This window comes from Boleophthalmus pectinirostris, unplaced genomic scaffold, assembly GCF_026225935.1.
Source record: "Boleophthalmus pectinirostris isolate CB_2022bp ecotype Guang Dong unplaced genomic scaffold, ASM2622593v1 HiC_scaffold_14, whole genome shotgun sequence".
Classification (NCBI taxonomy): domain Eukaryota; kingdom Metazoa; phylum Chordata; class Actinopteri; order Gobiiformes; family Gobiidae; genus Boleophthalmus; species Boleophthalmus pectinirostris.
Window position 1 is genome coordinate 19,384,340 of NW_026571047.1, and position 10,859 is coordinate 19,395,198.

A 10,859-nucleotide genomic window follows, 5' to 3' on the forward strand; every position below is an offset into this window, starting at 1 on the left:
TTACCCAGTGCAGAACGGGCCTTAGTGTGAAAACACTGATAATATACTGGACTCAAACTTCACAACAGCAGGCAACACCAGGTCCATGTATTTCATATTCCCATTTTAGTGTTAAGGAATAAGGAAATCTATATTGCTTTATTTTCTGGATTCGAGCAAAATATTGGCCAAAATACAGCAATATACAGGAATGAAAGCATATTGTTCAAATAGAGAGTGGAGGAAGAAAAAAGAAATATATATATATATGTACAAGATGACAAAGACATACTCCACAGGACACTGGGCCAGCCTCTCATATTACACCTGTATGCAGACAAAGCTTGTGGAGTTTAGCATTGCTGTTGTAGCATTGCTTACATGCTCATTTGATTTTCTGTTTATTAAACACGCCAGGACAGTCTGTTCTGGCTTTAAAATGAACTGGGACATGAAACTTATGACAGAGGAAATTAGGAACAGCATGAAGCTAATGCTGCAGGGACACCATTCGGTCATTGCAACACCATCAAAACTCCAGACGAACAATCCAGGAAGTAAATCAACAAATACGTAAGTTACCAAGGTATTTATCGATACAGCTGTGCTATACTTTATTGGAAAGTGTCATTTGTACAAAGCAAACGCTGACGTTCATATCATGTTTAAATGCAATAGTCCATTTAATGAGTGTTTTATCACGTTTTACCTCTGGTCTGGTTCTGTTGGTCCAAAATGGATTGTCTTTATGGGTTAAAACAAAAGTATTTCCAAAAGTATGTCCCAAACGTATTGATAACCTGTTTTGTGTTCTTAAATAAATGGATGGAGGGCCTGGTATGCTTCTCTCTTGTTGTTCTGTTTTGTCTTGGATGGTTGGGTGTGTAGACAGGTTTATGTCCACCATGAAGTGGAGCGTGTCTGTATATGTTTGACCCATGGTGCATAATTAGGGTGGTTGTCATAATGATTGTGATGATTTTCTTTGGGCTTATTTTTAAAGCCTTGTTTGAAACAACTCTGTCTGTTGTGTTATGCGAGTTGTCTTGTGTTTAGTCTGTGTCTTTTGTCTGTTATTCCTGGAATAATGTGTGGTTTCCCTTGTGTCCACTGTGGTTATATTGACATGGTCTAGTGCAGCCTTGACCTGTCCATCATTGGAAGGGGCACTCACCTTTTCCAACTCTTTTTACCCTGGTTACTGGCTGTGAGTCTTTCTTCTCTTCTACAGTGGTCTGGCGCATTGATGAAAAATTAAAAAAAATTTGGTCAGTGTAAGAAGTCCTCATCTGGTCTACTTCATCTGGGTTTTCAGCATAGAATCAAACACTTGGCTTTGTATCTTCAGGTTCAGAAGTAGATGCTTTTACAGGTTTCTTGCCACTGGCCACAGTGGCTCTTTATTGGATGAGGCTCACCTGTAATCTTAAGGTCTGATTCTACCTCCTGTCTTTTTAAAAAAAAATTTTTTTTTGTATCTCACTTGTAGAATCAGACGTCACATCTCTAAACCGACATTTGGTGCATTGGCTGCTCCCTGTTTGTTGACCTCTGTCACAGGTGTTGGAGAAGACACTAATGTTGGCTTTTCTTTTTCTTTCTGTGAAGTTGAATCAGTTTTGGTCTCAGCTGGTTTTGTTTCCTCACCCATACCAAATCTAGAATTGGATTTGACTGTTTGCTCAACCCTGCTCTGTCTCTCATTATAATGGCCCACCTCCTGTCACATGGAACCCAGTTTTGATTAATTGATTGCATTTATATAGTGCCTTTCAAGATACCCAAAGCACTTTACAGTTCATTATTCAGTCACTCCACACTCGGTGGTGGTAAGCTACTAATGTAGCCACAGCTGCCCTGGGGCAGACTGACGGAAGCGAGGCTGCCAATCTGTGCCATCGGCCCCTCCGACCACCACCATCACTCACACACACACACACACACACCACTTTCATACTAGGCAATGTGGGTAAAGTGTCTTGCCTAAGGACACAAAGACAGTTTTTTTGCCACTGGCGCCCCACTGTGGCACCTGGAATTCCTAGTGGTCTCCCATTCAAGTACTACCCAGGCCCAGCCTGCTTAGCTTCTGAGATCTGATGGGATCAGGCTTTGACAAGCTGGTATGGCCAGTGTTTTATGGAGGGTGGGCATCTCGTGCCTGTAATTTGTGGGTGGGTGGGTGGTACGGTATAGTAGGTAGTATAGTAGTATAGTAGTATAGTAGTATAGCAGTATAGTAGGGGGCATGCCAAATCTATGTGTGGTATCTGGGTTGGTTGGAATATCTCTCCACATGTGGCTGTGGATGCCAGATACCTCTCTTGGTTAGTTCTCTGGTTCATCTTGTGCTTGTCGTGGATGTAGCTAGGCCCACCTTGTGTTTTGGGGAAGGGGACTCTGGGCCTGGATGCTGGGCCTGGGATTGAATGTTGGTCCACTGGATGCAGGAGGGACCTGGACCTGCTTTTTTGTGCGGTGTTTTTTTCCTGTGTTTCCCAAACTCCCTCCATGTCCTCATTTGGACTTTGGATTTGTTCTCGACATCCTGATTAGCTGTACTTGGGATGGAGGGGTTCAATGATTCTGGGGTTGTGTGAGATTGAACAGTACAGTATAGTCTCCTGAGCTGGTCCCTCAACTGTCTCAGGGTGTGACCCTCTTTCAGGTTGAGGAACCTGCACAGTTTCTTTGTTTTAATATGTAATCTTTTGTCAATTTTTTCAGGACCTTGGTTGACAACGGCCTCAACAGGCGTGTTGTGCTCATTAATTGCCTTAGTGGCATTTTTTTCTCCTGCTTCTTGTTTCTGGAAAATTCAGTTTCATCAATTATCCTGATAAAAAAGTATAGTCAGGTGAAGAAAAGAGGTAGAGCGCTTCACTGGATTATAAAAAAGTTAAAAACAGCAGTACAGGTGCTCTACGAGGGTTAAACTTGTAATCTTAATAGAATGTTGCCCTTACTGAAAAATGTAAAGGTGGGCAAGGTACAAACTGAACTGAATATATCAGAAGTCTTTTATTACATGGAGGGAGGCCAACGCATTTCGACCAGCAGGATGGTCTTCGTCAGGGCAAGTATAGTGTTAGGTGTGGGTTGTGTTTAAAAAGCATCTGTCTTTGTGTGCTCCAAATATCGAATGACTGATCTCTGCTCCCGTCTTCCCCCCACAGAAAAACTTGTGGACTTGCGTGACATCATCGCTTCAGTTGCTTCAATGATTGTACTATTTAAATTTTTTAAACTTTATTCTGGAGCAGATGCCATTATAGTAAATAATGCTGGATTTCCACTGGATCCAGAAGAGAGGTGACCAGCACTCAAACACTTGTCTTTCTTATATCTTAAGGTGAGGACCAACTGTACAATCACCTGCCAACCCAGCTACAACAGACTTTAAAACGTATTTCACTTTTACCTCTGTGTACTTTTAAAAATTAAATTTTGACAGGATCAGTGAATATGCTTTTAACACTTTTATATCTTTAATCTAAAAATGTTTCACTGTCTTATGCTACGATTCACTATTTTGTGTTATGACTGATGTGTGAGCGTTTGTATTCTGATTCTGCTGTTCTCAGTTGAATTACCTGGTAAAATATTGAATAAAAAATGTATTTTTAGGTCATGCACAGTCACTTCAGGAGACAAATCTATTTGAATGGTAAGATTTGACTGATTTGACAGATTCCCAGGGAGCTCATGCACAGGTCCCCTTACTTCCTGGTACAAGGGTGCAGTGGTACAGGTTGCCCACAGTGCAATCCCAACTGGAATGCCATCTGCAAAGCATTTTATGGGCATGAGATTTGCCAACATCCTATTTGACCTGGGTATTACATGGGTCACTTCCTGGTTTTGTTCCACTCTCTGGTCCGTTTGTTTTCGTGTTCACAAATCAAATGAACCGCTGCGGATCAAGACCCACCTCCCCAATCAGAGTTTGGCCCAGATTAGAAAGCAATTGTGCATTCACAATTGCCCAAATTAACTGAACTATCCCGGCAAATGAATACTGAATCAAATCAAAATCAAAAGTGTGTCATGAATGCACCTCTCTGGTACAGTCCTATAATAACACAGAGCAGTAGTGTTGTCTATGGCACCAGGGCCCTACACTCAAACACAGGGGATTCTGGGTCAATTGTGTCTTCCGGTTTCATCAACTCTGGCTCCAGTTTACTTTACTTTGAAAAACTGTCACCCCTCTCTCTGTAACTGCTGTAGTGAACCTTGTTATTTTGGTCTTAAAATGTTACATGATCCTGGTGTTTTTATTTTGCCGTTTTGTTAATATGGACCTGGCTCCAAATAACTAACTGATAGCCTTGTGAGCTTCATTTGACTAGACTGAATGCTATGGGTGATGTCACAAAACTATTAAGCTCTGACCACATATCTGAACCAAACTGCACTCACAAGACTACACCTGCATGGAAAATCAAGCAAAAAACTATACAGAGAAATACTAGGAAAAACTGTACTTAATATGATGTAAAATATCAGATCAAAACATGACCTTGATTCTCTCCCAAATCTTCAGCTGACTTGCACAATATACCTTCTCCTTTCTAATGGTTCTAATAAAATTATAATAAAAATTGATTAATAAATGTTTTGGCCGACTAAGGACGCCATTGACCAATTAATCCTCCTCACAGGTCTTCAGGAGAGCCGTCTTCTCCTCTAGAGCAGTTTTGATTTGTTTTTCCTGCTTTGCCGCTTGGTGTAGCACACTGTTCTTAATGACTGCTCTCCCTGAGATCTCCTCAAGAGTGTCCGTCAGCTCCTCACAGGTCCTCAAAATGGCATTCTCCTCCTCCATCTTTTGGACCTGTGTTCCTGTGTATTGTATTTTCTGGAGCATCTGGACCTTCTGCTCAGCCTCTTCTTGTTGTTTTAGCTCCAGTTCATTAGAGAACTGTACCAGAGCAGACATGTCTGTTTTAAGTTTGGCCAGTGTATGCTCCAGGTGAGAATTCCACTCCCCTCAGAACTGTATTCTCCAAAGATTTCAGATCAGCAGAGTTCTTCTGGAGTCTCTGCTTTTCAGTCTTCCACTCTTTGGATTTTCTGCAGGAATGTTCTCAGATTTGCTCCAACATTGTTGTCAGTTCTGTGACCTTTTTTTCTGCCAGACCTCAATATTTTTGGACCGAGGCAGGGGCTTCAGTTCAGCTGAAGGGACTAACAGTGCTCCTCTCTCCTATTTCACTTTGTCCAGTTCAGTTTGAAGATCTTAGATTGTTCTGTCCTTTGTAGTTATGAGCTACAATTATCAGCTTAATTTTCCTCAATAAATGTAGCTTTACCTCCTCGTGCTGATTAAGGTCTCTCTATCTAGCCTTCTTGAGGTCTTCCAGCTCCTCCAGCAGATGTTCCTCACTGTCTCTGGCCTGAGTGGTTTTAGAGGCAGTCTGGAGTCATGACATGAGTAAGAGCATGCCACTCTCCTCTTCCTCCTTAGACCACTGTCTGTTGTGAGGTCCTAGCTTATCCCTTTGCAACTCCTCCAGAGTTAGAAAGGTGTCGACCACCTGTTCAGATGGTCCAGAAGTCTGGTGTGGATTGGGGGGTGCTACCACCAGCTGCTCCATCAGATTTACCTCCTGGCTGTACTGGAGTTTGTCATCTTGAGGAATATAGTCAAACCAGTTTTTAGACATGTGTTGCTATAGTTACATATAAATAAATCGGTGATATACTGGAATTTATAAATATTTGTTAAAGCAGAACAAAGGTTTTAATGGTATAATGGCTTTTTCTGTGAGAAAACCAGCCTTTCAGTATGGCCAACACCACACAAAAAGAGTTTTCCTGGGAAGATCTGGATCATAGAATGTACGTCCTTGGCATTTGACCCCATCTCTCAAACACAGAGTAGCGTAGTGTCAGGGGACTCTTCTCCAGATTTTGAGCAAGGACCTTGGTCTGGACCACCTAACTGGATGACTGGTCTTGTTGCATATGCATTATTCTCCATGAAGGGAAGCCGCCTAACATGGAAAACACAACAGAGCAGTGATTTGTCAAGCCTCTAAAGCAAATTACAAGCATAAGGTCAATTTATGGGTCAGATCTCTGGAGAGGCAAACCTACTCACACTATGAAGAATGTATTTAAGAGTATTTACTTCTGTGATGAAAACAGTTGTAAATAAATAAATGCATGGTAAAGGATCATACTGAAGACTGAAAAATTGCCCATTATCTTGTTGGAGGTCTGTATTCTTTAACCTCTCCTGTCTTGTTTCCAGTTACAAAGTCAGTAAGTCCTGACCTGCAGGGAAGAACTATTTGTTAGGTCTGACATGTTTGAAACACATGGCTCCATCTATGTCAAATGCAATTACACTTTGGTACTTTCACTAACTCAATAAAGGCCTCTGCAAAACATATGGAGGTAGTGGAGATACAAACGTGGTCTTACACACCCAATACAGGAACCAAAATTCACTGTATGAACTCTGGGGAGCTTAGACGGCCCTGTACATTTGTGCATGTTGTTAAATAATTCTTTTTGTCTGGTAATTTTATTCATACATTTTTATTTAATCACATCATGCTCACATTTTTATTATTATTATTTTTCCCTGTGTGGTTCAACATTGGCAACTCACCATGTATTTATTTTATTTTCCTCATAGAAAGACTGGTCCTTCACATTTGACTCATTGAATATTTGAGGGAAGACTGAAAATTTAACTGCTTAACTAATACAAAAATTCAATCCCATACCATGACCGAACATGTTTATACAGGTCTAAAATAAACTAAAGCGTTTGCAGGTTTTATACCAAATATGACAGGAATTCTTGTTTACAAAGAACATTTTGTTAACTGAATAATTGCAGTAATTTGCTAAAACTATTTGAATTGCAAGTCCAGTGGAAACCTAGAATCTGTAAGAACATAGCAGAACCTCATGAGATACCGGGTCATGACCTGGCCACCTGCTTTGAAAGTAACTACAAGCAGCCGATAAGTAAAAATATACAGAACTCATAAAGCATTATACTAATGAGGATGTCCCTTTGAATACAATACAAGTTACGTCTATCTCTCATCTTCAGTGCAGCTGCCTCTTAACCGTCACTGCATTTCATATGAACTCAACACTGATTGAAAAACTGGCCTCCTCTTCAAAGACCTACGACGGGAGACACAATACTGTTGATGTTGACTTGGAAAACAAACACAAATATGGTTTTAAATAGGATTCATTTTATATGTGTTCTTTCATCATGACAAATCATCCTTATGTCATCTTCTGGTCTCATTGCGGTCATGTTTAAACCAAAATCATGTGTGATGTGGCTGTTAAGTGGCTGTTCTGCTCCGGGCTAAGAGGCTAACTTAAGTTAGGGTTATGGGGCTGCTGGTGAGTGAGTCAGTGGAGATGTAATACTTGGCACTGGCCCTAGTTCCTGTGTCTCTGGTTCCAACTTCCCTCTCTGTTTCAAGGGTGCAAAAGTGCAAAATGTTACTGGTGTTTGGGATCTCTCCTGCTCATGACCCTTTTTTTTTACTGGCTGTTTTCTTCTGATCCTATTTCAAATAAAATAAGGCTGAGGCCAGAGGAGGACAAAATCTGCAAAGTAAAAGGATAGGTAATAAAAGTGCATGTTTTTTATATTGGTTCAAATAGGCTAATGGTAAAAGTGAAATGACGTACAAATGATTTCTAAAAATCTTTCATTCCAAGCGTGTTAAAAAGCTGCTTGTCCATCTTCTTGATGTAGCATTAACAACAGGTATGATTGACAGCATTGCTAGGTGCCTGCTTCCTGCGAAACCAGCAGTGCCGGAGCGTTACCTTCCACAGCCTCGCTCCAGATTGGCTCTTTGGTTGCTATGATACTCGTGGTCATATCCAAATAAGAAATTCTGCGCCAAATTGGCACGTAACAGTAACCTCAATGAACTTCAGTTGACTGGAGTCAAACACTACGGGTGACGTCACACTCCCTCAGTCCACGTCTTTACACCGTCTATGTGCAGGTTACAGTTTCTTTTAAAACATAAAGTAAAAAACACCAAACCATTCTGAACCTGGATGAATGCTCTTAGTGCTCCTCAGAGTGTCTTAAACGGGACATGTGTGGGGAAACTTTGGCCTGTCCCGCCTCCTCTCTCTCTCTTCTGGACGGTGGCGTGGGCGTTCAAAGACAACAACAGTCTATCTATGAGCTCACAGCGACTGTAAAGGGAAAAGACCCAGGCACAACTGTTGGATCACTATGCTTAATCCATCCATGCTAACCTCATGGCACGAGATTGAATGATTGGGTGGGATTTTAAAAGGGGCGGGCCTAAGTATGTTTTGCACATCATTGTCTCCATAAGCATAAGTCCATTGTAAAAGAAAGAGCAGAGGGACAGAGCCAAGTCCAACCAATGTCAAAGAGGAGAGAGGAAGAGAGAGAGCAAGGAAAGAGAGAGTAAGGAAAGAGGAGAGACAAAAAGAGAGACAGAGGAAGGAAAGCAATAGGAGGGAGAGAAAGAGATGAGTGCTCACTGGAGGTTAGGGTTAGCTCTGCAAAGGCAATTCATGTTTTACCGTGAATTATGCCTTAATTTGACATTTGTGTGGGGTCTATAGGGAGTGACATTCACTGCTAAACATTTGTAGTAATAAAAGAAGTTGTGTTGCTATGGAAGTTGGACTCTTAAACTATACAACGGAGGGTTTACATATCATTTTATCTTCAATCTGGGGTCTCAACAATGACAAAACAAAACACCTGTCTTATAGTTTGGTGGACGGACATTCTGAGACACTGTGTTCTGTTTTCATATCATGCAGTAGTTTTACACAATGCATAAAGCTGAAACAGGACAGTCCATTATGAAATATAGTAATGTGTAATCTTATACTACATCGCCCAGAGGTTTTTGGGTTCAAATATGATAGTAGTTGCAAGTCATATTATTTATCGACTTAATAATTATGGCAATTGTTTTCTTCCATTATTGTATTTTGAGAACAGTAAAGCAAATTAGTTAGCAGTGCATTGTGTACATTTTCTGGTGGAGGCAAATACTTTTCTCCATTGGTTTGTCTGGAATATTTCAGTCTGGTATTTAAAAATTCCATCCTCACTAATACCAAACCAGGCCAAGTTACAGTTCAGATCTGAGTGCCTGTTTTTTTTTTTTTTTTAAGCTATAAAACTACCTGTAATTGAATACGTGTAAGGTAGATCTGGGCAGACATATCCAGAGAAACAAGCAGGTGACGGACCCCCAACCAAAAAGTTATATTTTACATCTTTGACGTAAACTGGGGGCACCAAACTTTTTTCTCTGGGGGCCACATTATCGCTCTTGACTGTGATGGGGGCCAGGGTCGGGTCGGCCGTATAACAGAATTGTCTGACCCTGACGACGCAGATTATATTCTTTGAAAACCGCCACACTTTCTTTACATATCAGACAAACTGCACGCTCCTCACACTGAACACAAAAATAATCGGTCGTCCATTGTTCTTTAAAAACTCGGCACTGTCAACTTTTCGTACTTTAACACTCGCCATTTTGCTGTCCTTAACTGCACTACAGAACTCTGCACGTGCATCGACTGCCACTGTTTAATCTCGAGTTTGTCAGGTGACGAAAATTGGGCGGCAAATGTAAATACGTCATGTAATTATTTAAATACAAACATAAATACTTCATCTAAATATCATTTTTTTATTGAAAAAAATCAACAAAATGCAAGATGCAGATGTGTTATTATTTGCCAAAAAGTAATGCCAAAAAAGTAGGCCATGACAACTTTTGAGGATTTCATTTCATACTATGGAAGATTACAGCTAAAGGAACAACATTTCCATGGAGACAAGCAGGTAAAAATAGTGGGACAACATTTCATTCTTTGAGCACATTTACATCAAATAAAGTGGTTACATCCTTTTGGTATGGGCCAGTTGCCAGAGCTCCTGTACTGAGACACCATACAAATAGCCAAGCCTTTTTTGCTGCAATGGAACAGATTAAACCCTTTTCCACCCAGGCTGATCTGCTGCTATCAAAACAAATATGAAAAAGAAAGGAAGTGTTCAGGCAGCTCTTTAGTCACTCTGTCTCTGTAGTGCTCACCTGTTATCTGACACACACTCGCCCACAGCCCCAGAGCTCTATACTCTTGGACCGGGGACAAAAGCCTGGTCTGTGGAGGGAGGCTACTGGATCCAATGGGCGGTGCAGTTGCGAGTTTGCATTCCGCTATTGTTGTCTCGTACAATACACAAGCGCATCCTCCTTTACAGTATTATCACTATTGTCTTCCTAACAGCTATTCTGGGCCGTTCCGCGCGCCGAGGTGGTTTCCGCTTGTGAAGGATCCATTTTCAGCTCATTGAAGTGGCGTTTTGTTGTTAGGGTTTTGGCTCTAAAGGTCAGAGGGATGTCCCAGCTCCGTCGTGTGTGAGAAAGTGTCTGGGGAGGAAGTACTACAGAGACAGCCTTTCACCTCTCTCTCCCTTTTGTTTTTCCTGTCTGCCCCGAGGAGAGATTCTTTACAAAGTCATGTGACACCTGTCAGCAACAACACAATGTACACAAACAGGAAAGCAGCCATTGAAAAGTAGGTTAATAAAAGCACTTACATTCAAATTGGATAAAAAGACTGTGGTATCATTTAGTTGAGTGCTACTGGTCGTGACTCAATACAGATATATTGTATAAGCAGCCTCTGTGTGCTGTCTGTATCAAGTTATAAAGCGTTTAAGTATAGGGACTAAAAATGTTTATTTAAAAATGGGAGAGGGAAAAAAAGGAAGAAAGAGAGAACAGGAATTTGAATTATAAATTGGCCAAAATATATCAATGTAAAGGGGCCTAGCGGTGTGTTTATGCTGCACTACCACATTATGT

General features: G+C 41.0%; 1 pseudogene; it reads right to left on the bottom strand.

The window, feature by feature from the left end:
• Positions 1-1,999: 1,999 nt before the first annotated feature.
• On the bottom strand, positions 2,000-2,116 carry LOC129407938 (5S ribosomal RNA; annotated as a pseudogene).
• Between the last annotated feature and the right edge of the window lie 8,743 nt (positions 2,117-10,859).